The 23,888-nt window shown below is 50.4% G+C and overlaps 1 protein-coding gene across 1 annotated transcript in view; it reads right to left on the bottom strand.

Annotated features, from left to right (window-relative positions):
• PDE10A (phosphodiesterase 10A) overlaps positions 1-12,431 on the bottom strand; it is a 552,081-nt gene extending 539,650 nt beyond the window's left edge. Inside the window, exon 1 of the mRNA XM_065931006.1 lies at positions 11,880-12,431. The gene's annotated coding sequence lies outside the window, so the exon portion shown is untranslated. The remainder of the gene's footprint in view (positions 1-11,879) is intronic.
• Positions 12,432-23,888: the final 11,457 nt, after the last annotated feature.

The raw sequence follows: 23,888 nt of genomic DNA, 5'->3' as shown, positions 1-23,888 counted from the left end.
GTATAGTCAAAACTATGATTTTTCCAGTAGTCAGGCACAGATTTGAAAGTTGGACCATAAAGAAAGCTATGACAAGCCTAGACAGCATATTAAAAAGCAGCGACATCACTTCACTGACAAAGGTTTATATAGTCAAAACTGATTTTTCCAGTAGTCATGTACAGATGTGAGAGTTGGTCCATAAGGAAGGCTGAGCACTGAAGAATTGATGCTTTTGAATTGTGGTGCTGGACAAGACTCGGGAATCCCTCGGACAGCATGGAGGTCAAACCAGTCAATCTTAATGGAAATCAACTCTGAATATTCATTGGAAGGACTGATGCTGAAGCTCCAATATTTTGGCCAACTGATTCAAAGAGCTGACTCGTTGCAAAAGACACTGATGCTGGGAAAGACTGAAGGCAGAAGGAGAAGAGGGCAATAGAGGATGAGATGGTTGAATGGCATCACTGGCACAATGGACATGAATTTGAGCAAACTCCAGGCATAGTGAAGGACAGGGAAGCCTGGTGTGCTGCAGTCCATGGGATCGCAAAGAGTCGGACACGACTTAGCGACTCAACAATCACCACCTAGAGATACTCAACAGTCCCAAAAATAGCCTCGAACTTAAGACCTCACGGGCTTACCTGGGTCTGGCTGCTATTTCCACACCTCAGGTCTGCTCCACGTCGGCCCAGACGAGAGACTCAGGCCCTTCACTGGCTCCCACTTACGAGTGAGATGTTGAAGAAATCAGTAGACTTACCAAAGAATTGAGGACACACAGAGGAGCCCAGCTTCCAGCAGCCACCCAAGCAACAGCCATCAGCGACGCCTGGGTTCTGAGTCCTCGTCACCTGCCCCGGTAGCAGGGGTCCTGCTCTGAGTCGTTTTCTCTTGTTTTCTGCTCCCTCTCACGTTCTCTTTTCTTCACCCTCAGGGACTCTCCCTTTTGCTGGAGCAGCCAAAACTGTTTTGCCCCCAAGGCCCCAGGGTCTCACCTCTTTCTTTTGCTGTGCATCAGAGTATTTTTCCAAACCAAAATCACTCCCTTCCTGAGAGATGTTCTGTAGCTCAATGTTAAGATGATTGAAAGCTGTCCACCAGATACAGCACCTGTTATTTAAATACGGCTTTATTATTGCAGGGAAGGGGGTGACCTAAAGTCACATTTGTCCCTTTCTCCTTTTATTTCAGTTAGCCCAGGCAAGCCCCAGATAAAGCAGGCAAATGATGGTCTTGATGTAGAAAAATGCAGAGTCAGAAATCAAAATCATGACAGTTCAAGGTTAGTCCGGGGGAAAAAAAAAAAACAAGGCCCTCTTGGTTATCCTTCTCTTCTTAAAGTGAAGTTATGGACCTTCCTAGGCAGAGATTCCTGTCGGGCAATCCTTCCCCAAACAGCAGTAATAGGATCTTCCTTGTAAGCAACTTCACTCAAGACTTTATACCCAGGGGATATTTCATCTTCCTTCTCAACACCTCCTCCTTGAGAGTCAGCAAGGCAAGCGCAATATCTGATTTAAATGAATAAGAATCAATTCAACACCCATGGTAGGGAGGAATAACTATTTCTGTGAATCAAAATTATGTATAGACTTTTACTGTGAAGAATAAGATCTAGTCCGTTTATCAAGATCCTACATCTGGATTGCAAATATTGTCATGTTACACTGTATGGAACACATGAGGATTTCTCTCATGGATGCGAGGTTTATAACATTCAGACACAGTTAGAGAAAGCCATACACCTTCATTGATGGGCTCCAATGACTGATAAAGAACATTCTACAAATGATTACAAGAATGGATGTGTAGGGTATATATTCAAAATAAAAGAGTTTTATGTCCTCCAGAAAGCAAGTACATGAGTTGTTTCCTATTAGTTTTATTTGTAAAGACTCCTATAATGAAATAACCCAAATATCCACCAGTAGTACAAAGGGCAAGTAAATTGTAGAATATTAATACAGCATTGCTTAGCACTCAACAAGAACAAATGACAAACATAGGTGAATCCTACAGACATAATGTTAAGAAAATAATCCAGACACGAGGCTGTGTGCTATTTGATTCCACGTATATGAGTCCCAAAGCAGTGAACACTGAATTCATGGCAACAGAGTTCAGAATGGTGAATAGGATTTTATTGGGTCAGAACAAAAGGAGCTTTCTAGAATGCAGGAAATGTCCTGTGTCCTCAGGCCTGGGTGTTGTATATACATTAACATTAATCGAGCTGTTCACCTAAGAATGTGAACTTTCTGAAAATGTTACAGTTCAATTAAAAAGAAAAATACTGGTATGAAAGCAAAATCCAAATTTGTACAGTTAGGAATTGACTTGTACTGCAGATCTGAGATGCGGGTTCGACCCCTGGGTTGCGAAGACCCCCTGGAGGAGGGCATGGCAACCCACTCCAGTGTACTTGCCTGGAGAATCCCATGGATGGAGGAGCCTGGTGGGCTACAGTCCATGGGGTCGCAAAGAGTCAGACATGGCTGAGTGATTAAGCATGCACGCACGCACGCAGATCTGAGAGTTCAACATTTTATACTTTTAGGCAGAGATTTTTGCCGTGGCATAAGTAGTGAATTAGCAGAATATGATTCTGCTTCTCTTTACAATATAGAAAGAAGTCTGGTACAACCGTAACCAAGAGATCAAGCTCAGCCTCACTAGTGACAGGGCCAGTTGATAGGGTCATGTACCCTCTTATGTGACATGTACAGTCAGGATCCTTGTCCAGGATGTTTAACCTGACTCTGATCATCAGGGGACATCAGATGAGACCAAACTGGGAATTCCTAAAAGATAACTTACCTGGACTCTTCAAAAATGTCAACGTCATGGAGCATCTCCAGATTAAAGACAATGTGACAAGTAAATGCCACACGTGATTCTTGATAGAATCCTAGATTCCACATTTAAATGTAGAAAAACACAGACTATTACTGGGGAGATTTGACCATGTGCTCCCACTAGATGATATTATATCAATGCTCAAGCGTCCTCAGTGTGGTTGCTGGATTGTGGTCATTTAGAAGACTGCCTTGCTCTTAGAAAATAAATCTGAAGTCTCTTAAGTCATCACAATGTCTGCAAATAACTCTCAAGTGGTTCAGCCAAAAATAATAATCCTTGCATGAGAAAGAAGAAGAGGAGGGGAAAGAGGAGACGACAGCATAGCCAAAGTTTGTCCCAGTCCCTTGGGAGCGAGATGAACCCCCCCTCATCAGAAATTTGGTTTGGAAGTCCGGACGGGTGATCTCACACAAGCGTCAAGAGAGTGTGGAAAAGTCTGCTGCTCCCATAATGAGGCTTTGCTAGGGGAGCGGGGCAGACTCCTGCAAATGTGTCTGACAGTGGCTCGGGAGCCAGCAGGAGTGGGTGTCACTGCGGTTACAGGCGGTGCTGGGATTTCTCGTGCAGGGTTGGTGGCTTATGTGGACTGAGATCCCACCGGCACCAAGGGATGGACCACATGGGCTGTGGGATCAGCTTGCCTGGGTTCGAAGCAGACGGGAAGCTGGGTGGTGGTGTCTGAAAGCTGTCTGCAGTGAAACATCAGAAATGGAGTCAAACGCTCTATCACATTGTCACACTGCTGACACGGGTGAAGAGGTGATGAGGACCTCTCCGGCACTGCATGGATCCTGTAGTTTTTCTGTCAGTGGAGCACTTTTCAAAATAGAAAGTGGGAGAAGAGAAGCTGTTCCTACTTCCCTCTCATTAGTCTCAGGCATTAATGCCTTAAAATTCACGCAGTTGTAAGGACAACTATGTTTATAAATATGCAACGCTCTTTTAATCATCTGTGCGTGCTTAATCTCAAAGCCAATGTTCTTTCACAAATGAAAGATTTCACAGCTCAGTATAAATATTCCTCCTTATCTCTAGCCATTTACAAGTAGAATTATCATGGTCACTATTAAATAGAATACTCAATGCTTTAAGTTGCCTGAGGTACAGACACATTGGTCACTTCACTTAAGAAGAAATCAGTGCCTACGGTGTAGCATGTACTGTATCAAGGGCAGGAGTAAAACACTGAACAAGACAGGAATTATCAGTTCTAGATGAAGCCTTCCGTAAACACACCAGCTAAGACACTGCCCCTGCCCTTTGTGAGTTTACATTCTGTCAATATTTAAGAATCTCAAAATATACAAAATGCATAAAAGTCATGAAACCCAGACATACCATTGCACTTCATGAGAGTTAAAGAAACTTACACCAATCATAATTTTCATGGATCCCCCCAGAAAGTGTATTCATATCCTATTTTGTAATAATATACACTCTAAATGACACAACTCTTTCTCTGTTCTTACACAAATTTACAGCAAAATAAAAAACCTGTGCCTATGTATAGTAGCTGACATGGACAGAACAGGATACCATATTCACATTTGCTCTAAGCAGGAAGCTGGAGAAGAAACACTGGCCCATAAATCCTAAAATTCATCATAGTTACAATCTCCCCACACCTAGTACTACTTGGACCTCAAATACTCTATCCCACTGGTTGATTCGAGGAGCGTGCTTATATTTGCTAATCACTCCAGTTTCGGGTCCTTGAAGTAGAATGTCCACAGTGAGAGCCGATCAGGCTGCACAAGAAAACGGGGGCAGCTGCGGGCAAACAGGCCTTTGGTGGAGTTTTGGTGGTCATCACCTCTTTGATCCCACTTCTGTATCTGAAAACTTACCAACAGATACATTCATGTGTGTGTGCGTGTGTGCATGCATGCTTAGTCATGCCCTACTCTTTGTGACCCCATGGACTATAGCTACCAGGCTCCTCTGTCCATGGAATTTTCCAGGCAAGAATACTGGAGTGCATTGCCATTTCCAACTCCAGGGGATCTTCCCCACCAAGCGACCTAACCTGCATCTCTTGCGTCTCCTGCCTTGACAGGCAGATTCTTTACCACTGATATTCTTTCCCTGGGAGGCCCCAAGATTCATTTACACTTTGCTCAAAAAATATATTGTGGTTGGTTGTTATAGCATTCTTTATAAAAATAAAAGACTAGTAATCCCACAAGAATTCAATCAATGGCTCAGTGATAAAGAATCCACTTGCCGATGTAGGAGATGCAAGAGATACAGGTTACGTCGCTTGGTGGGGAAGATCCCCTGGAGTAGGAAATGGCAACCCACTCCAGTGTTCTTGCCTGGAAAATTCCATGGACAGAGGAGTCTGATGGGCTACAGTTCATGGGGTCACAAAGGGTCAGACACGACTGAGTGACTAACACTTTCATCTTTTCTTACCGACAATGTGGGAGACCCTGGTTTAGGTTCCTCGGGTTTGATCCCACAGTGGGAAGATCCCCTGGAGAAAGGAATGGCAACCCACTCGAGTATTCTTGCCTGGAAAATCCCCTGGACAGAGGAACCTGGCGGGCTGCAGTCCATGAGGTCACAAAGAGTTGGATGCTGAGCATGGCTGCAGAAATGCCCGTTACACTGTGCTGTGGAATACCATACAGACAATGAAAACCAAGTAGATCTATGTATGGCGGTAGATTTCCAATACGAAGGTAAGTGAACAAAGAAAGGCTGGAGAAGAGTAAACACCGAATGCTGGTGTTTGTCTAAGGAAGCGTATCAAGTAGGCACCCCGGTACAGCTGACCCCTGAGCAACAGCACGAGTTCACGTCTACACAGGTTTTTCCCAGTGAATACGAACAGTGTCACATGACCCACAGTTGGTGGATCTGCACTTGCTGAACCAAAGATGGGACTTGAGCGTTCCTGGGTTTCGGTACCCGCGGTGCGTCCTGGAACCGATACCTCGAGGATATTAAAGGACGGCTGAATACACCCAGAATACTTCTGGTCGGCAACATAACACCCTTGTCACACTGGCGACCCTTGGGAAAGGCGAATGGGGTTAGGAGAGGATCGACACATTTTGCATCTTTTTCTGTATATCCTCTTGTGATATTTACTGTTCTTACCACGTGCATGTGTGTATACATATATGTAGATGTGTGTGTCTGTGTGCATATATGTATATAATATGATGAGGATGACAGCTGTGACTGCTATGCCGTGTTCATCAAGGAAGAAATGAGAAAGGTGAGGAGCTCTTAACAACCATCTCACATCGTAGTTGAGCAGCTCTCCTCCCGCCTACAAGGTGAAGATCACTCCGGGTCCCACTTGCAGGGTTAAGGCCTGTCGTGGAAGCATCTTCACGTGGCTCTCACCTCCATTTATCTGCAGTCCTGTGTCTGCACTGGTGGGAAGGTGGAGGGGGCGTGTGGGGAATGGGAGGGGCTGGAAAACCAGAGCATAGATGGAACTGCTTACACTGTGAAGAGCTGCTACAAAATCGTGTTCACACCCCACCAGAGTGCCTGGTGGTTCTGGAAAGAACGGAAAGAAAGCATTGTGCCAGCCATCAGCCTGCCCAAACTGTGCAGATTTTAAATGACTTCCCTTCCCCAGCCTTCCGGGTCAGTAAGGACTGCTGTTCATCTACTTCCTTTAGAGCTAGCCTCTAAACTTGGAGGCCGGTTATGGTTTAACCCACTTGCTTCTTCATGCAATCCTATTCAAAGTCTTGGAAACTGGGCCCCCCAGGTCAGCTGGTTCAACCTTCTGAGGCTACAGACGCAGAAACAGGTGACAGGCGAGTCTCCTTAGACACATGGGACTCCATTTCTGGTCCACGTGCGAAGGCTCCACCCGTATCCTTGTCCTTCTTTCCCCCCAAGTTCCCCTCGTCCCGCCACCATCTTTGCCACATTGCAGGGCAACGTGGCCTTTCTGATGGGAGCCAGAGAAACTAAGGTGAGAATCAAAAAGTCAAGAACCTGGACGATAACTCTGCTTCTGCAGTATGTGTGCTTGTGAGATTTTCTTTAGCATCAGTTTCTTCCAGGGCTCATGCCTACTCTCTCATTAATGACTGTAAACTGCTCTTTAAGAGATTTTTCATAATAATAAAAATCTAATCAATTGTTCTTTAAAAAAAACAGTAATCCATTAATCTGTTAGAAAAAAAATCACTTCAGCTGACTGTAGGGGGTCATGTAGATGTAGTCGGTTAACCCCAGATGTTCAGCTTTAACTGGTTTTGTGAATGCTGTCTTTCAGTTGTGTCCGACTCTTTGTGACCCCATGGACTGCAGCCCACCAGGCTCCTCTGTCCATGGGATTCTCCAGGCAAGAATACTGGAGAGGGTTGTCATTTCCTTCTCCAGGGGATCTTCCCAACCCAGGGATCAAACCCACGTCTCCTGCGGCTCCTGTGCTGACAGGCAGTTTCTTTACCACTGAGCCACCTGGGAAGCCCAATTAATGCAATATTGTGTGATTCAATCAAAGTTTCTATGTAGATAAGAACTCCTTGAAAAGGGACCATCTAAAGAGAATGAAAAAAAAAAGTATCTTCTTAAGAGATAAGATCAATAAATATAATTATTCGGTGTTTCCACCATAGCCTCGTCCCATACGGTCTTTGATGTATATCCCCCATCATCTTCAAGGCCACCTGAAACTCTAACACATGCTCATGTCTACGTTCAAAGCCACAAAGGATAGTAGAAACAAAACAAAAATCGTGGCTGGCAGTGTAGACTCACACACCAAACTCCTCTAAGTTGTAAAGGCAAAACCTTTACATGTTTAACATTTTATGCAAATACCTCCCATCAATAGAGTCTGAACATTTTGGTCAGAGAAACTGGGGCCACAAGAGGACCATATTCTGATTATCATCGTGATTTTACACACACACACACACACACACACACACACACCCCAGATGACTTCAGTGGACATCCAAAGAGATGCTCAGCCCAGCTAGCACGGGGCGCTTCACTTGCCACTCGCTCCAGATGAGCAAATAGGTCAGAGAGAAAAAGGGAACCATCCATGTGTGTTCACAACGACCCATTCACCATCCTCATTCATCCCATAAGGAATCTCTAGAAGAGAAACTAGGAACAAGGCAGGGGCTATCACAGGAAATCCCTGCCTGGGGCCTGAGTGGAGACCCACCCTCCTGACGCGGTGCAGACTGGGAGGACGTGGAAAGGAGCAACGGTTTTCTGTCCTTCTGTTCAAAGTTCCCCCTCCACTCTCTCCAGGCAGCCTGCCTGCTTATCAGCTGTTTAAAACTTTAAACCGAGCCAACCTGCTGACAGACGGTCTTAAAATCAATGGCTCCCTCTGAAACTTAATTTCCAATTGCCTTAATCTAATACATGCCATAATGTACTTCCAGTGGCTGAAATGAACAAGCGCGTCAGCCTTCCAAGCTGTTGGAACTCAGAAGACACCCCTCCTGATATTCCAGGTCAGCAGGACCGGTGCAAGCACCTTTCTCTGCTGTTTGGTGTGCAGGCTGTCAAGTTTGGCTGAAAGACTCAGAGGGAAAACAACAACCTTGAGCTGCAGAGGTGGTAAGACCCCGATCCTCAACCACGTGTAACAGTCCTTGTACATTTCAGCGCAGGTGCAGAGATACCTGTCACTCAAGCCCCGGGCTCCACCCGGCCTCCCGTCTCCTATGGTCCAGGTACCCACAGCTGTACTGCCTGCCATAGAAGTAGGAATGGTTGCCACCACATTCGGTGAGGGCCATGGGTACCACTTCCCAAGGAAATGCATTCACCCTCCTATGACAGTTGAGTAATCACACACTTCATGGTTTCTACAGCTACGTATCCATAGGTAATTATCCAATACCAATTTTACATGCTAATGCAAATGATACAGTAAAAACATTAGATATTTCCAAGTTTGAACAAAGCCAGTCTATATGGCAAGTCACCTCAAAATTATGATTACCTCTGAATACCACAAATACAGGTACTTGCTACTGCCCATTGTGGCTTGCAGAATATTCTCGGCCGGGTCCTTCCACACTTGGGTATGTGGGATTTTTCTTATTGTTGGTGCAAGACCTCCAGCTCATAGCTTTTAAATTCTAGTACCACACAACTTCACCAAAAGGATGATAAGTGTTTGTTAAAATAGTATTCTTATTGCTTTTCATAACTGGCAGCCAGGCATTCACTAGTTATTTAAAAAAATGGCTTAAAAATGTAAACAGGTTGTTATTTACCAGGGTGATCACGTCAGTTCCCATAGGCTTCGCCAGTTGCTAAAGCAAGGGAACATGGTATGTACCTTGAGAGCAACCTCAGGCCAAAACTGAATGCTGAGTATGGAACTGATGAGTCTGTCAGACACCCGTGGTGATACAGAGTCGTGCTCCCCAAAGATGGAAAAATACCAACCAGTCATTGCAATAGCTGCATGTCTTACCAAATGCCATGCTTGCAGCAAGATGAATGGAAGAGAGGTACTGACTTCTGCTCTAAGATGGGAACTGAGCCAAGAAAGTCAAAACACGGGCAGACACGGAGATACAACCTCTTCTGGGGTGAGGGCCAGCTTTGCTCACACCTGCTTCCCCTAAATCCCACTGCTCGGGGAGAGCCGGGTCTGAACCTTGGCGTCAGAACGCACACGAACCACGCACGGTGCCGAGTGGACACACACATCCGTGCTCTGCAAGCAGCCTGGACTTGGGTGACTCTGTGTCTCTCATGACGTCAAAGGAGAAGAGCCATGGGCTCCATCTTGAGACTCACGCCCAGCCCCGGGTGCCCGGCCTTGCCTGGCGCCCAGCAGCACCGCCCAGGAGCCCTCTCGCATTGCCCACACACCCTCTCAGCTCCCCGTCCACAGCCAGACACCTGCCTCTGGCTCCTATTTCCCTTGTATTTTAGCCTACAGCCCAGAAAAGAGCTTGCCTGGCTCATTTGGGCCTACCTTTAACCAGATCCAGACTGCTTTCAGAGGAATAAAAGGTGTCTGTTTGGGTTCCTTTCATGTGGCAGTCCGATATCCAAGGACTACTTTGGCTTCCCTAGGAAATTCCCCACGTTCACTTTTTCACGGGTCTGATTCCAGGCAGAGGAGCCCCCGGCTCCTGGCACCTCCAGCATCTCCCCTTGAGATCACAGCCCAGCACTAGATCGGCCTCAGACCTTCCCTCCAACTTGGGGAGGTTGCACAGGGAGGTCTGGCTGAGCAGGGGCTGGGGATTCAGCATGACGCATCCTCAGACCAGAGCTGCCTGGGAGAAAGCAGCAGCCCTCCCCAGGGCCCTCGGTGGCCCCCAGCTACCCCGGCACCCCGCCCTGCAGACTCAGGTGTCCGGCACCCAGACCTCAGTGCAGGCCACACACCCATGGGCCAGCTCGTCACCCCCACTGCCGTGACAGACAGGCAGGCAAAGGACTGGGGTGGGGTGGGGGGAACGGCCAGCAACCTCGGTGCCCAAACTCCTCCCGCCCCCATCCCACCCCCACCCTCCCCACAGAGTTTCCAAGTTCACCCAAACATGGGTCCTCAGTGTGGGCCTCATTAGCTCCATCCCAGCCCACCCCCAGTTTCCTGGAGACACATGCAAAATCCCATCTGTGGGGTGGGGGGTGGGGGGAAAGTGGACTCAAGTTGCCCCGACACGGGGGGAGCTGCCATGGAGGAAGGCTGGAGCATTCCTGCAGAGGTTCTCAACTCCCAAACCTCCCGGCCGGCTCCTTCCCTTGCCTCCCCCCCCTCCCCCTACCTTGCTCCTCGCTGCCGCCCTCAAACCAGGCCGTGGGTTCCTCCTCTGGGAGCCGGGGCTCGCCTCCACCCTCCAGGGCTTTGCGTTTCTTCGACATCTCTGCCGGGGCTGGGGCTCTGGGGTGCTCTTTCCCCACCCCCAGCCTCCCCCCCCCCCCACCTCGGAGAGGAGAGTGAAGGTGGGGTTAGCTGGAGGGGAGGGAGCCGGGGAGAGGGCTGGGGGGATGGCTGCCGGGGAGGGAAGGCACTTTGGAGGAGCAGGAAGGCAGCCAGAGGCAGGGACCCGGCAGGCGGGCGGGCACTGAGAGCCTACGACCGTTCCTGCAGACCTACGTCTAGGGGGCTGTGTGCTCTCTCTCTCCGTCTCTCTCTCCCTGCCTCTCTCTCTCGCTTCCCCTCTCCCTCTCTCCTTCCTCTCTTTCCTTCCCCTGGAAGGGTAAGCCCAGAGGAAAAAGAGACCCAGAAAAATCAGGGAGAGAAGGCTCCTAGCCCCTCAGCCGGTTTCTTTCTGCTGTAGAAAGGGGTGAGTGGGTGGGGGCCCTGCACCCCGACTCCTGGCCCTGCCTGGGAAGGACTGGGGTCCTGGGGAGAGGTGGTGGGGTGGGGGTGTCTGTGGCGTTGGGGAGGAAGTATTTGCAGAGGACGGCTAGGAGAACTGGGGGGAATGAAGGAAGGAAGAGGCTGTAGGATGCCAAAAAAGTGACGCCTTCGGGTGCTAGGGGCGCAGACCCCCTCCTCGGCCGTGACATCATCTGGGCTTTTGCAAAAGGGGCTGGGGGAAGTGGGAAGGTGGCTGGTGGGTCCGGGAGAGCTGCAGCAGAGCCCAGAGGCAGAGAGGGGAGGGGGTCTTGTCCCCCTTCAGAACCTGGGAGCCAGGAGGGCGGGCCGACTCCTGAGGCCCTCTGGGGTTCAGGCTCGCAGCGCGGCCCTTTGCAGCTGGAGGGCAGCCTTCGCCGGGACTTGGAGCTGGGAGCGCCAGCCAACTGAGGCTGGAGGCACTGGAGTTGGCTGCAGAGTCCCTCACCTCCTCTGCCACCCCTCCAGGCTTCTGGTTTTACCCACTCGGGTCTCTCTCTTTTTTTCTTTTTTTTAAACTCACTTCCCCTCAACATCCCTTCCTCAAGAGAGTCATGTCCCCAGACAACACACACACACACACACACATGCACTTCCTTATTGCCTAAAGAGATGAGGGAAATGATGATAACTTTTTTTGACGTAGGGAAAAGGCTGGATTTGAGTTTTTCCAGACTCCCAAGGGTTAAGTAATAGGTAAAAGCAAGAGTCCACTTACCCGCCAAAGTATGCGAAGCACCTATCTGCTTTCCACTTCAACTTCACACATTTAAAAGAGCGAGGAGAAGCAAAGAAGGGGGGGGCGGGAAGCAGGCGAGCCAGGAGCTGGATGGGTCCGGGGCTCCATTGAGAACTGCGCAGAGCAAGTTGCCCGTGAGCCCGGGTGACCCAAGTTCACGACCTCGCCAAGAACACTCGCTCCGGCTCCGCTCCGCAGGCACGTCCCAAAGGCTTGGGGCAGTCCGCATTTCGCGCTGGTCATCTCGGAAAAGGGGGGAGACAACTCTAAGCGGAGGGGGTCTTTCCTCTTGCCCTCTTGTCCTTCTGGGGGGTCTCCAGGAAAGCCTCGCCGAGCGCGCCCCAGGCGCCAGGCAAGACCGGTCCATCTCAGCTCACCCTCCTTGCGGCCGCAACTTTGGACCGCGCACCTACAGGGAACACGGGTGCGAGGGTGCGTGCGTGTCTGAGTGTGCGTGTCTGCGAGTGCGCGAGTGTGCCCGCCCATGTGCCCGCGCGCACCGGGCTGTGGGTGCGTGTGCTTGTCGGGAACGGCGCTCCCCGGCTGCCTGGAACTTGGAGAGTTTTCCTTTAAGCCGGAGCTGCGGCTCGGACACCCCCCCGCGTCCAACAGGAGGCGATGACGTCTGTAGCCTCGTTGCCAGCCAGTCCCCAGGCTGCCGCTGCCGTTCATTGACAGGAGCGGGCGCTCAGACGTCAGCAGCCGGACCTTTGGCAAAGCGGCTCCGGCGGAGACGGCTCCCACCCCCGCACCTGCCAGCCCGCCCGGGCGGGGGGGTGGGAGGGGATGGGAGAAATCAAAGTCTCTAGGGAGGGGCCCGGGGAGCCGCTGGGGCTGCGAGGAGTGGGGGGAACTCCGATCTGCCTCCTTTGTCCTGGAGCCCTGGAGTTTATAAATAGGGCTGTCTCCGGCCAGACTCGCAACGCGCCCCTCCACCTCCCCGCCGCGCACCCCGCAGCTCCCCCGCCCCTGCCCGCCTCGCGCGGCCGGGAGGGAGGAGGGGAGGGGCGGGGAAGCGGGGAGTGGAAACAGACGCTGCTTCGCTTCCCTCTTCCCCATTCATAGATTCGGTTTGAGTCTTGGGGCGGCCGCTCTGCTCCGCGAGCCGCAGTGAATGAAAGCGTGTCCGCGCGCGGGGACCACTGGGCGCGCGGGATGCCGCCCTCGCGGGGGGCGCTCCTCCCGCGCGGAACCCGCGCCGCCTGTCCTAGATGCGGGTGGGTGAACCCCCCAACGGCCACCTTGGAGGGACCAAGAGCCTGGCCTCCCTTGCCCCTCCCACCCTGGGGTTCTTGTCACTGCCCCTGCGGGGCTGAAAGGCCAAACACCGAGCGAGCTGCGCTCAGCCCTCGCGCCGCGGAGAGCCGGTACGCGCACACAACCCGGGCCAGTCCGCGGCGGCCGAGATAGTAGCCACAGCGAGGGGAGCGGCCAGGAGGCGCGGGGCAGTGGTCGAGGCCACGGTTATCACCTCCCTCTGCGCACCCTGGGCGGCACAAGGCGGCGCCCTCTCGGCTCCAGAACCCCAGGGCGCAGGGGTGCGGGCTGCGGAGGACCGCAGAGCGGTGGGTTCCCACCCACCCAGCCCAGCTCGAGGGGGACCGGTTGGCTCGCGTCCGCTGCGCGCTGCTGCGGGGAACGGAGTGCTGGCGAGGCCCGCGCCGGCCGGGAGTGCAACGCGGCGCCCCCGCCTGCGTGCGCCCACCCGCCCTCATCCCACTTCTCGCCCGAGATCCCACAGGATGGAGTTCTCAGGCGCGGGCGCTTGATGGACGCTCACAAAAGCTGCCACGGGAATCAGAGCTGGGTGGCCGAGGGGTCCCGGGCGTCTCTGCAGCAGAAGCCCAGCAGCAGGGAGACTGACCCACTGACCCTTTTGAGCCCGGTTTGGCCCAGCCTGTTGGGAGAAGCTGCCCGCTCCGGGGGGCCTGTCACCTCCTAAGTCCTCTGCTGGGTCGGTGCCACCCCAAACATGCTGCCCCATCTCCCAGGGGGATAAAACAAGTCTTGACACACGTCCTGCATCCGTCCACCCAGTTTTTCTCCCCTTGACCACACTGCCTCTGGTGTCTCTCCTCTCACTGGCTCTTGGATCCAGGCCTACAGGATGGTCCGAGGAGGTCTAATTCAGGGACTTAGCAAAATCAGGTCTGCCCCAGGTCAGAGGTCACCCTGAGTGCTTAAGGCAAAGGTCAGTTCTTAGGACTCAACTGACTTGTGCACCATGTTGGCCGGAGTCTCGGGTCCCCTTCCCTCCTGTGGACACACCGTCCCTCGGCTCGTTTCCATCCTGCCTTCCCGCACCTCTGGGCCCCCTGGGTTGAATCTGCGTCTCCCCATTCTCTTGATGCTGGACTTGCCCACGGCTCCCTTACCCTCTCTCGTCATCCGCCTCCTTGTGGTCTTACTCAGCCTCCTGGTCTTAGGTCCTATCTCAACCCTGAAGAGTCAGCATTCATATCCTCAGCTCAGAGCTCTCCCCAAAGTGCTGGGAGTGCCTGTCTCACTAGCACCTCTACGCGGGTGTCTAAAAAGCGCCGGAAACTCATCAGGACCCACTGGGTCCCAGATTTCACCCTCACCCCAAACCTGCTCTGCCCACAGTTCTTCCCACCTCTGTAAAAGGATGTTTTATTCTTGCTGTTGCCCTTGGGCCAAAATATTGGGGTACAGCTGACTCCTCTTTTTTCACCTCCCACATGCTAGCTGTCAGCAATTGCTGTCCCCTCTACCTTTAGACCTGGACCGGCCCCACGGCCCCCACGCACAGCCCAGCGCCACGGCCCCTGCCCGCGCTGCGGTTCGTGCCCCTGCCCTGCCCGTGTGCCCGTCACACGGCCGTCAGGATGCAAGACCGGGTCTCTGCCTTCTCCCCCAGAGTGATGCCGGGTCCCCACAGTGGCTGGCATCCCTCTCTGGCCTACCCCCTGGTCCCCAGTGCCACTGACCTGTCCTGGAACTCACTCAGAACTCTTCCAGAACCCACTCAGAACTTCCCTAGAACCCATTCAGAACTTTCCTAGAATCCACTCAGAACTCTTCCAGAACCCACTCAGAACTCTTCTAAAACCCTCTCAGAACTCTTCCAGAACCCACTCAGAACTTCCGTAGAACCCACTCAGAACTTTCCTAGAACTCACTCAGAACTCTTGAACCCTTCTGGAACCCACTCAGAACTCTTGAACCCACTCAGAACTCTTTTAGAATTCACTCAGAACTCTCCTAGAACCCATTCAGAACTCTTCTAGAACCCTCTCAGAACTCTTGAACTCACTCAGAACTCTTGAACCCACTCAGAACTCTTTTAGAATTCACTCAGAACTCTTCTAGAACCCACTCAGAGCTCTTTTAGAACCCACTCAGAACTTTCCTAGAGCTCACTCAGAACTATTATAGAACCCACTCAGAACTCTTCTAGAATTCACTCAGAACTCTCCTAGAACCCATTCAGAACTCTTCTAGAACCCTCTCAGAACTCTTGAACTCACTCAGAACTCTTGAACCCTTCTGGAACCCACTCAGAACTCTTGAACCCACTCAGAACTCTTTTAGAATTCACTCAGAACTCTCCTAGAACCCATTCAGAACTCTTCTAGAACCCTCTCAGAACTCTTGAACTCACTCAGAACTCTTGAACCCACTCAGAACTCTTTTAGAATTCACTCAGAACTCTCCTAGAACCCATTCAGAACTCTTCTAGAACCCTCTCAGAACTCTTGAACTCACTCAGAACTCTTGAACCCTTCTGGAACCCACTCAGAACTCTTTTAGAATTCACTCAGAACTCTCCTAGAACCCATTCAGAACTCTTCTAGAACCCTCTCAGAACTCTTGAACTCACTCAGAACTCTTGAACCCTTCTGGAACCCACTCAGAACTCTTTTAGAACCCACTCAGAACTCTTCTAGAACCCACTCAGAACTCTTCTAGAATTCACTCAGAACTTTCCTAGAGCCCACTCAGAACTCTTTGAGAACACTCTCAGACCTCTGCACCTGCGGATCCCCTCCAGACGCTCCTACTGAAGACCCTCAGGATGACCTCTCTTTCTTCTCACCTCTACTCGGGGCCTCCTCCGAGAAGCCCTGGAGGCACCTCGCCTAAAACTTGCCCTCACTCCCGGCCCCCATCCTCGCTCGGGAATGGCACTTCTGGCCGCTCCTTCTGCCTTACTCATTTGCCTTGTTTATTCTGTCTCACCCTCAATTGCTAGCTTCTCAAGGACAGGGGGGTTTTGCCTTTGGTTATAATTGCATCAAAAAGTAGGCTTGGCCTCAGGGAACTTCCTCACCTCACCATACATTCCGGAGATGCTGGGTTTGTTTGGTGACAAATAGTAGAAGGTGGGCTTGGAGGCTGGCAGGCGGTCCCCAGATCAAATATCCATCTGGGAGGGTGGGAGCCCCTGCCCGAGACCAGTCAAGCCTCTGGGTGACTCGGTTCTCTGCTCGCTCACTTTCTGCTTCCCTTGCCTCTTTCTCTTTTTACCTCCCTGTTGGGTTTTTCTTTCCTGCCAAGCCTTAAGCCTGCTTTGGTCCACACGGAGGTGAAATGGGCCCCAGCTGGCCTGGGTCCTCAGAGACCACACTCCTTCCCTTGAGCCCTTTATTACTGAGTTCCCACCCTTTTCATCCAGCAAGTAAATACCCAGTTCCTGAAACTTCAGAAGGCCCCCTTGTGCGCCCAACATTTTATTCATTCAGCAACCACCAAGCTTGGGGGAAAGCTCGGAGGCCCCGATCTTTGCAGCGATCCCCTGGGCCGAGGGGAAGGCAGGGGCACAGGAGAGGCCCTGGGGGTGGGCATGCCGGCTGCAGGTGCTCTCTGGTGCCCCACCTAGGAGGTGCCCCGGGCCAGAGGCGGCAGATTGTTTGGGAGGCCCAGGCTACAGGGTCAGGCTGCGGAGGTGAAGCTGTATCCTGACGGCCCTGACAGGTGAGCTTCCAGAAAGAGGTGAGATGGAGTCCTCTGTGCGCGAGGGAGACAGCTGGGGAGTGGTGGGAAGGAAGCGGGACCAGAGGCAGGGCGAGTGGGCAGCCCAGAGACTGTTTCACGGATCCCGAGTTGAAGGAGGGAACCAGGCTGGCCGCGTGGGTGAGAGGAGGGAGGAGGTGAGGACGCTGGAAATAGTTCTGGGTGCTCATGTGACGGCCCATCTTATGAAGTAGCATCTGAAAACTCAGCCCAGCTGAGCTGAGGATTCCAAGGAGGCTGACGTCAAGGAGCAGACAGGCTGGCACCACTGGATGCCACAAGCAAGAGCAGGCTGAGACCGGTCACCCACTCTGCACATCCGGAAACCCTGTGTCCCCCTGTTACCTGCTGGTCTGAGCAGGTGAGGGGGCGGGGCTCAGGAGAGGACTCGGGGCAGACCACCTCAATCACCCTGGAAGGGGAGCCTGAGTTTTCTGCATGCTGGCCACCACTTCCCCCAACGCATCAGGTGACAGGACGTGATGTGGATGAGGCCCTTTCATTGAAACTGCCAAAAGGGGAAATGGACCAGCGATGCGAGCTAGCAAAGGCCATGGGCTCTGAGGGCAACTCCCCGACTACAGTCAGGACATCCTGGCTGTGACCTGGCCTTCCCCAGCTCCAGCTAGAATAAAAGCCTCGGGGTGGGTGGTGGGATTGAGGCGGGGGGCAGGCAGGCAGGCTGGGACTTGTCCCGACACCTGCAAGCTCAGCTTGAGAGGGCGGAGGCTGCCTCCCTCGGGGACAGTTCATTCATTCCCCTGGTTCTTGGAAGAGCATTTCCAGGTTCTTCTGGTTCCAAGAAGAAGTGAGATCTTTGGATAATGGGGTGTTAATTCTCACCAATCCAAGAACAGTCTGGGGGAAACAAGCGAAATCAGAGCAGGCTTTCGACCAAGTGGACTGCTTGGAAAGCAGGGGTGAGGACTCTGTACTGATCACAGAGCACAAGCATTTCTGCTCCTGGAAGAACTTCTAAGTCGTGGGAAGTGATTTTTCAAATGGGAATTGTAGACACAGAAAGTTTGAAAGCAGCTTATTTAACAATGTGAATGGGTTAAATAGAGTCTAATCACTGATTCGCAGAGTGGAAGGAACATTCAATTAAGTAATGAGACTAGTCCCCCAGTCCCAAGTGCTGGGCTGTGAATGAGGAAAATGGGGGCAAATAATGTAACACCGCCAAACGGCAGTGGGCTTTCCGTGGCTTGTTTTCTTTTTAAAGGAAGGACAGCATACTGTGGACTGTGTTCAGAGTTTTGAACTGATCATATAGATGCAGAAATTTTATTACCTCATGTCTGTTCCATAAGTAATGTGGTTTAGTTATCTTAAATATCTCATCTATTTAGAAGTCATCACTCACATTTTTTAGTCTTCTGTTTGGAAATAATTTCAAATACCAGAAAACTGGCCAGAATAAAAATAGTACAAGGACCTTTCTGATATCCAGGCCCTCCTCTGGTGAAATGTTAGTCATATGCATGGTCTCTACTTTTCGCATCAGTGATATGAGCGCTATCTCTTGGCCTTTTACCCCTGAAACACTTCTGTGTGCATTTCCTAAGAATAAGGATATTTCTTTATATAAGCACAGTACTGTAGTTAACCTCAATAAATAAACATCCCTGATAAAATACTTTCATCTCACCTCTATCCATATTCCAGTTTTATCCATTGATCCAATCTCTTTTATTTTATTTATTTTGCAAGGTAAGTTTTATTTGAGGCAAAATGAGGGCGGCAGCCCGGCATACAGCATCTGAGGTAGCTCTGAGAAACTGCTCCAAGCAGCTGGCGGGGAGCAGGGGCCAGTGGGGAAGGGGGAGGTCAGTGTATGTGATTTTGGCAAAGGGGGAGTTGATGCAGTTGAACACTTATTCCTTCATGGTGACACCAGATCCAAGGTCTTTTAGACTCACTCTCCCCTCCAAAGCGGAATGCAGCCTGTTGTTCTTGTTAAGTCACTAAGCTTTGTTCTACTCTGTGACCCCATGGACTGTAGCAAGCCAGGCTTCCCTGTCCTTCACTATCTCCCAGAGTTTGCTCAAACTCATGTGCATCAAGTCGGTGATGCCATCCAACCATCTCATCCTCCATTGCCCCCTTCTCCTCCCACCTTCAATCTTGCCCAACATCAGGGTCTTTTCCAATGAGTCAGCTCTTCACCTCCCGAGGCCAAAGGACTGGAGCTTCAGCTTCAGCATCAGTCCTTCCAATGAGTATTCAGGACTGATTTCCTTTGGGGATTGACTGGTTTGATCTCCTTGCAGTTCAAGGGACTCTCAGAGGTCTCCTCCAGCCCCACAATTTGAAAGTCTAGCGATAAGGATTTCATTGAACTGTCCCAGTCTTAAATTCTTTCAATCTGGGACATTTCCAGAACCCTTCTTTGTCTTTTATGACACAGACATTTGGGAGGACTATGGACATCCCCTCCCCTCATTTTACAGTAAGCTGTTGCCTGGCATGAGTCGGTTAGGTGTTTCCGCAGGACTGGATTTGGGTGATCTCAGCTGGAACGCTGCCGAGAGGAGGCTGTTCTTTACCAGACTATCGCCTCCAGAGGCCCTGATGACCACTCAGTTCTCCCTACGGGTCTGAATCCTGGCCTGGCTCTTGGCTGACACCTCCACTGTGTCATCACGCATTTGATCTCATGCTCATGGGGTCGTTGAAATCTGCCCTGAATCTGAGGGTTCTGACTCGGTCCGCTCCTGCCTGGACGGCTTGTGAACTCAGCACATCCTCCACGTTCACTCATTAGCCCTGCAGCAGGCGAGAGCGTCCCTTCTCCCTGATTCACACACACATGTATCTGTGTATTTGTGATGTTGTGAGTATTGAAGTCTTAGGGACCCACAGATTCCCGGTTCTCATGGTTCGTAATTCATTTCTTTCTGAAGGTGTATTTTGTGTATTTATTTATTTTTGGCCGCACTGGGTCTTCATGGCTGCACAGGGGCGTTCTCTAGTTGTGCTGAGTTGTCTCTGATCGTGGCGCCCGGGGCTCTCTCGGTGGTGGCCTCTCCTGCTGCGGAGCGTGGGCTCTAGGCACCCGGGCCCCAGGAGCTGCAGCCCCGGGCTCTAGAGTGCAGGTTCAGTAGTTGTGGTGTGCAGGCTTAGCTGCTTTGCATCATATGGGATCTTCCTGGGCCAGGGACTGAACCCATGTCCCTGGCATTGGCAGGAAGACTCTTAACCAGGATATTTGTTCCATGCATGCTCAGTCATTGCCAACTCTTTGCGACCCCATGGACTGCAGCCCGCCAGACTCCTCTGTCCATGAGATTTCCCAGGCAAGAATACTGGACTGGGTAGCCTTTCCCTTCTCCAGGGGATCTTCCCCACCCAGGAGTCAAGCCAGCATCTCCTGCGTCTGTTGCATGGACAGGAGGATTCTTCACCACTGCGCTGCCTGGACCTCCAGGGAAGCCTTGTGATTCATCTCTGTATGCGGTTCTTTTGCTCATGTCTGGTCCAGAAAAAGGTCTGTGAGGGTCCCTGTAAATTGGCTCCTGCACACAGATCATGCATCACCACTTGCTGAACTCTTCCTGACGGTTGGCACAGCAAGATGGTACGGGCTCCCCTTGACGCATCATTGCCTCAGCCTGAAATCAGCCAATTCCTCCAAGGGACGCTGGTCCTTGAGTGGGATTAGAGACCAAGATCTGGGTACCAGGGTTGCTCCCTGCTACTGAGGCTGTCCTTTCTTCTTGGCCCTTGCAGCTGACAGGTCTGGGCAGTTCGTAAGCACACACACTATGTACATACACACGAACATAAGCAGACATACATGTGCACATATGTCAGGGTCTTTCCTGCATTTCCCACGTCATCTGTACATGTCCCTTTATCAGCGAGCTGTCCCCCTGGCCCTGGCCGTGTGCCAACCACATCAGGGTGTTTGGTCAGTTGCTCAGCTCCACAGTGTGTCTGAAAGCTGCCTGGTGGCTTCACCATCCATGTTGTTTGCACTTCAACAAGCAAAGCTCAAGGAGGCCAGGCCGCCCCCTCTCCCAGCACCTCTCCCTGGGACACGGTACCCAGAGGACTTCTGCCAGCCCTGTGTTCAGAAGGTGCTGGTTCGTCCTGCCTTATGTATTTCCCTTCCATTTCCTCGCCTTTGAATGAAGGATGACAGGATTCCTTTGTTTCTGTGTCCATTCAGGTTCAGGGGTTTCCCTTTCCCGTGCACGTTGATTTAATTTTATTCTCTGAGCATGTATTTTTGAATATGCTCCTGAAAGTCAAGACTCTACATGCACAGAGAGAGGGTCCTCTGTCTAAATTCCTTCTACTCTATCTCTGCCCCCAAGCCTGGTTAGAAACCAACTTCCCTGTTTTCTGGTTTATCTCAAACCTTTCCTTCTGTAGAGGTGAGTGGATATGTTTGTTTTCTTATTTTCTCTTTTTTTTTCCTACACAAAACTTATACTTTATATGCTCTTTTACAATTTGCTGTTTGTCATTAGTAACATCTCCTGGAAATCACTCCTTGCTGTTTTCAATCTCTCTCTTGGTGTTTTTTTTCTTTTAACTTTTGGCCGCACTCCAAAGCATTGGCACCTTATTTCCCGGATCAGGGATTGAGTCGTGCACCCTGCATCAGAGGAAGCCTTAACCCCTGAGCTGCCAGGGACTTTCCTCTTCCTCAGGTTTTAAAAGCAAGGCTATTGTATGCATGTCCTCTGCTTGGACATTAAGGCAATTGCTAATACTTTACAATTACAAATAAGTGCAAAACATTGCCTTGTGCATTTATATTTTCATACTGTGGATGGTATAACTTCAGAGTAAATTCCTAGGCATGGACTTGCTGGTTGTTGTTCAGTCACTAATCCTGTCTAACTCTTTGGGATCCCAGGGACTGCAGCACGCCAGGCTCCTCTGTCCTTCACTATCTCCCAGAGTTTGATCAAACTCGTGTCCATTGAGTTGATAATGCCATTCGGCCACTTATCCTCCGTCTCCCGCTTCTCCTTCTGCCTTCAATCTTTCCCAGCATCAGGGTCTTTTCCAGTGAGTCAGCTCTTCACATCAGGTGGCCAAAGGACTGCAGCTTCAGCTTCAGCATCAGTCCTTCCAGTGAATATTCAGGGTTGATTTCCTTTAGGATGGACTGGTTTGATTTCCTTGCTGTCCAAGGGTGTCTTAAGAGCCTTCTTGCCGCACCACAATTCAAAAGCATCTATTCTTTAGCACTTCAGCCTTCTTTATGGTCCACTCTCACATCTGTACATGATTACTGGAAAAACCATAGCTTTGACTATATGGACCTTTGTTGGCAAAGTAATATCTCTGCTTTTCAGTACACTGTCTAGGTTTGTCAGAGTTTTTCTTTTAAGGAGCAAGTGTCTTTTAATTTCATGGCTGCAGTCACCATCTACAGTGATCTTGGAGCCCAAGAAAATAAATCTGTCGCTGCTTCTACTTTTCTCTATTTGCCACAAAGTGATGGGACCAGATACCATGATCTTAGTTTTCTTTAATGTTGAGTTTCAAGCCAGTTTTTTCATGCTCCTCTTTCACCTTCATCAAGAGACTCTTTAGTTCCTCTTCACTCTCTGCCATTAGAGTGATGTCATCTGCATATCTGAGATTGTTGATATTTCTCCCAGCAATCTTGACTCCAGCTTGTGTTGCATACAGCTGGGCATTTCACATGATATATTTTGCATAGAGGTTAAGTAAGCAGGGTGACAATATACATCTTTGACGTACTCCTTTCCCAACCTCGAGCTGGGCTGCCATGTAAATATAAACACATTCTTGTTAGATATTATCAAATTCTTCAAAGGGTTTCCATCAGTTTACAATTCACCAATCATTTTCTTTTCATAAGAAAAACAAAATTCCTCAAATGTAAACAAATCTGCATTCATGGAAAAAGAAAAGTTTTAAAGAAGTAATTTGGTTCACTGAACTGGTAAGGTTAGGGTCCAGGGTCTGCTTCGTCCTCGGGCGCCTTGGGGTGAGAAGACCTTTCCAGAACATAGTATAAACACACGCCTCTATCACTCTTGTCTGCTAAGCTGAGCACGTACATTCTGAACTTCGTATTCCGCTATATTACGAAATAAATGTCCTGGGAAGAAGTCAGTTGGAACCAGGCCTCATTTCTGTTCTCAATTCTGTCACGTTCTTGCTCTGTGAGTTTGGGGAAGTCATTTGATGTCACCAAGACTCCTCTCCTCATCTGTAAGATGGAGATAAAAATAATACGTTCCCCGACTCCCTAATAGATTGGTTTAAGGAGCAAATGTGTATGCCATTTATACTCAGAAATGACTGGATGCTATCTATATATCTATGGGTCTATCAGTTGTTTCCGATTCTCCAATTTGTCCACAGTCTTTGAAACATCTTACTTCTAAGAAAGGGAGGGAAAGGAACATTTAACTGAAATGTTGAAAATCTGCATTTTTTGGTTCATTTGCATCCTCACCACAGTTAACACACCATTCGACAGTGTTCTTTCATCTCTCTGGATCTTATCTTCCATCTTTATACTATAAAAGGGCTGAACTCCTTCATCTGTGAGATCCTGCCTTGTCCCCAAGCGTTCTGCTTCTTCACAGAGCCTCTGTGAGGCCCGCAGTGAGAGGCCAGCAGATCCGAGAGGGACACCATGTCCACTCTTAAAGATCTTCGCCAAGAAATAGGTGATTTGAAAATGGAACTTCAACAAAGAGGCCGATACAGTTCCTCAAAGTCTAAGGTCATTTTTCCATCCACCAGGGAAGGCACTAGCTACCTCTGATCCAGAGGAAAGCACTTAGGTTTTTTCCCCAAAGACCTAGGATAATTATTTTGAGCTTAGGTGGCTCACAAAAGAAGATTAAAAAAAAAATCCTGCCATCGTCACTCAGGGCTCGAATCAGGGGACCAAGAAATAAAAGCATTTCTTCACCCGGTGGGAAGAGAAGAGAGAGAAGCCGCGAAGTGGAGGGGTGGTATTCCTGAGCCCTGACTGATTTCTTAATCCACCTGCATCAAACATCCTCATGC

The sequence above is a fragment of the Muntiacus reevesi genome, chromosome 3, assembly GCF_963930625.1.
Source record: "Muntiacus reevesi chromosome 3, mMunRee1.1, whole genome shotgun sequence".
Classification (NCBI taxonomy): Eukaryota; Metazoa; Chordata; class Mammalia; order Artiodactyla; family Cervidae; genus Muntiacus; species Muntiacus reevesi.
Note: the sequence above shows the minus strand (reverse complement) of the source record. Positions and strands in the feature narration are given on the sequence as shown.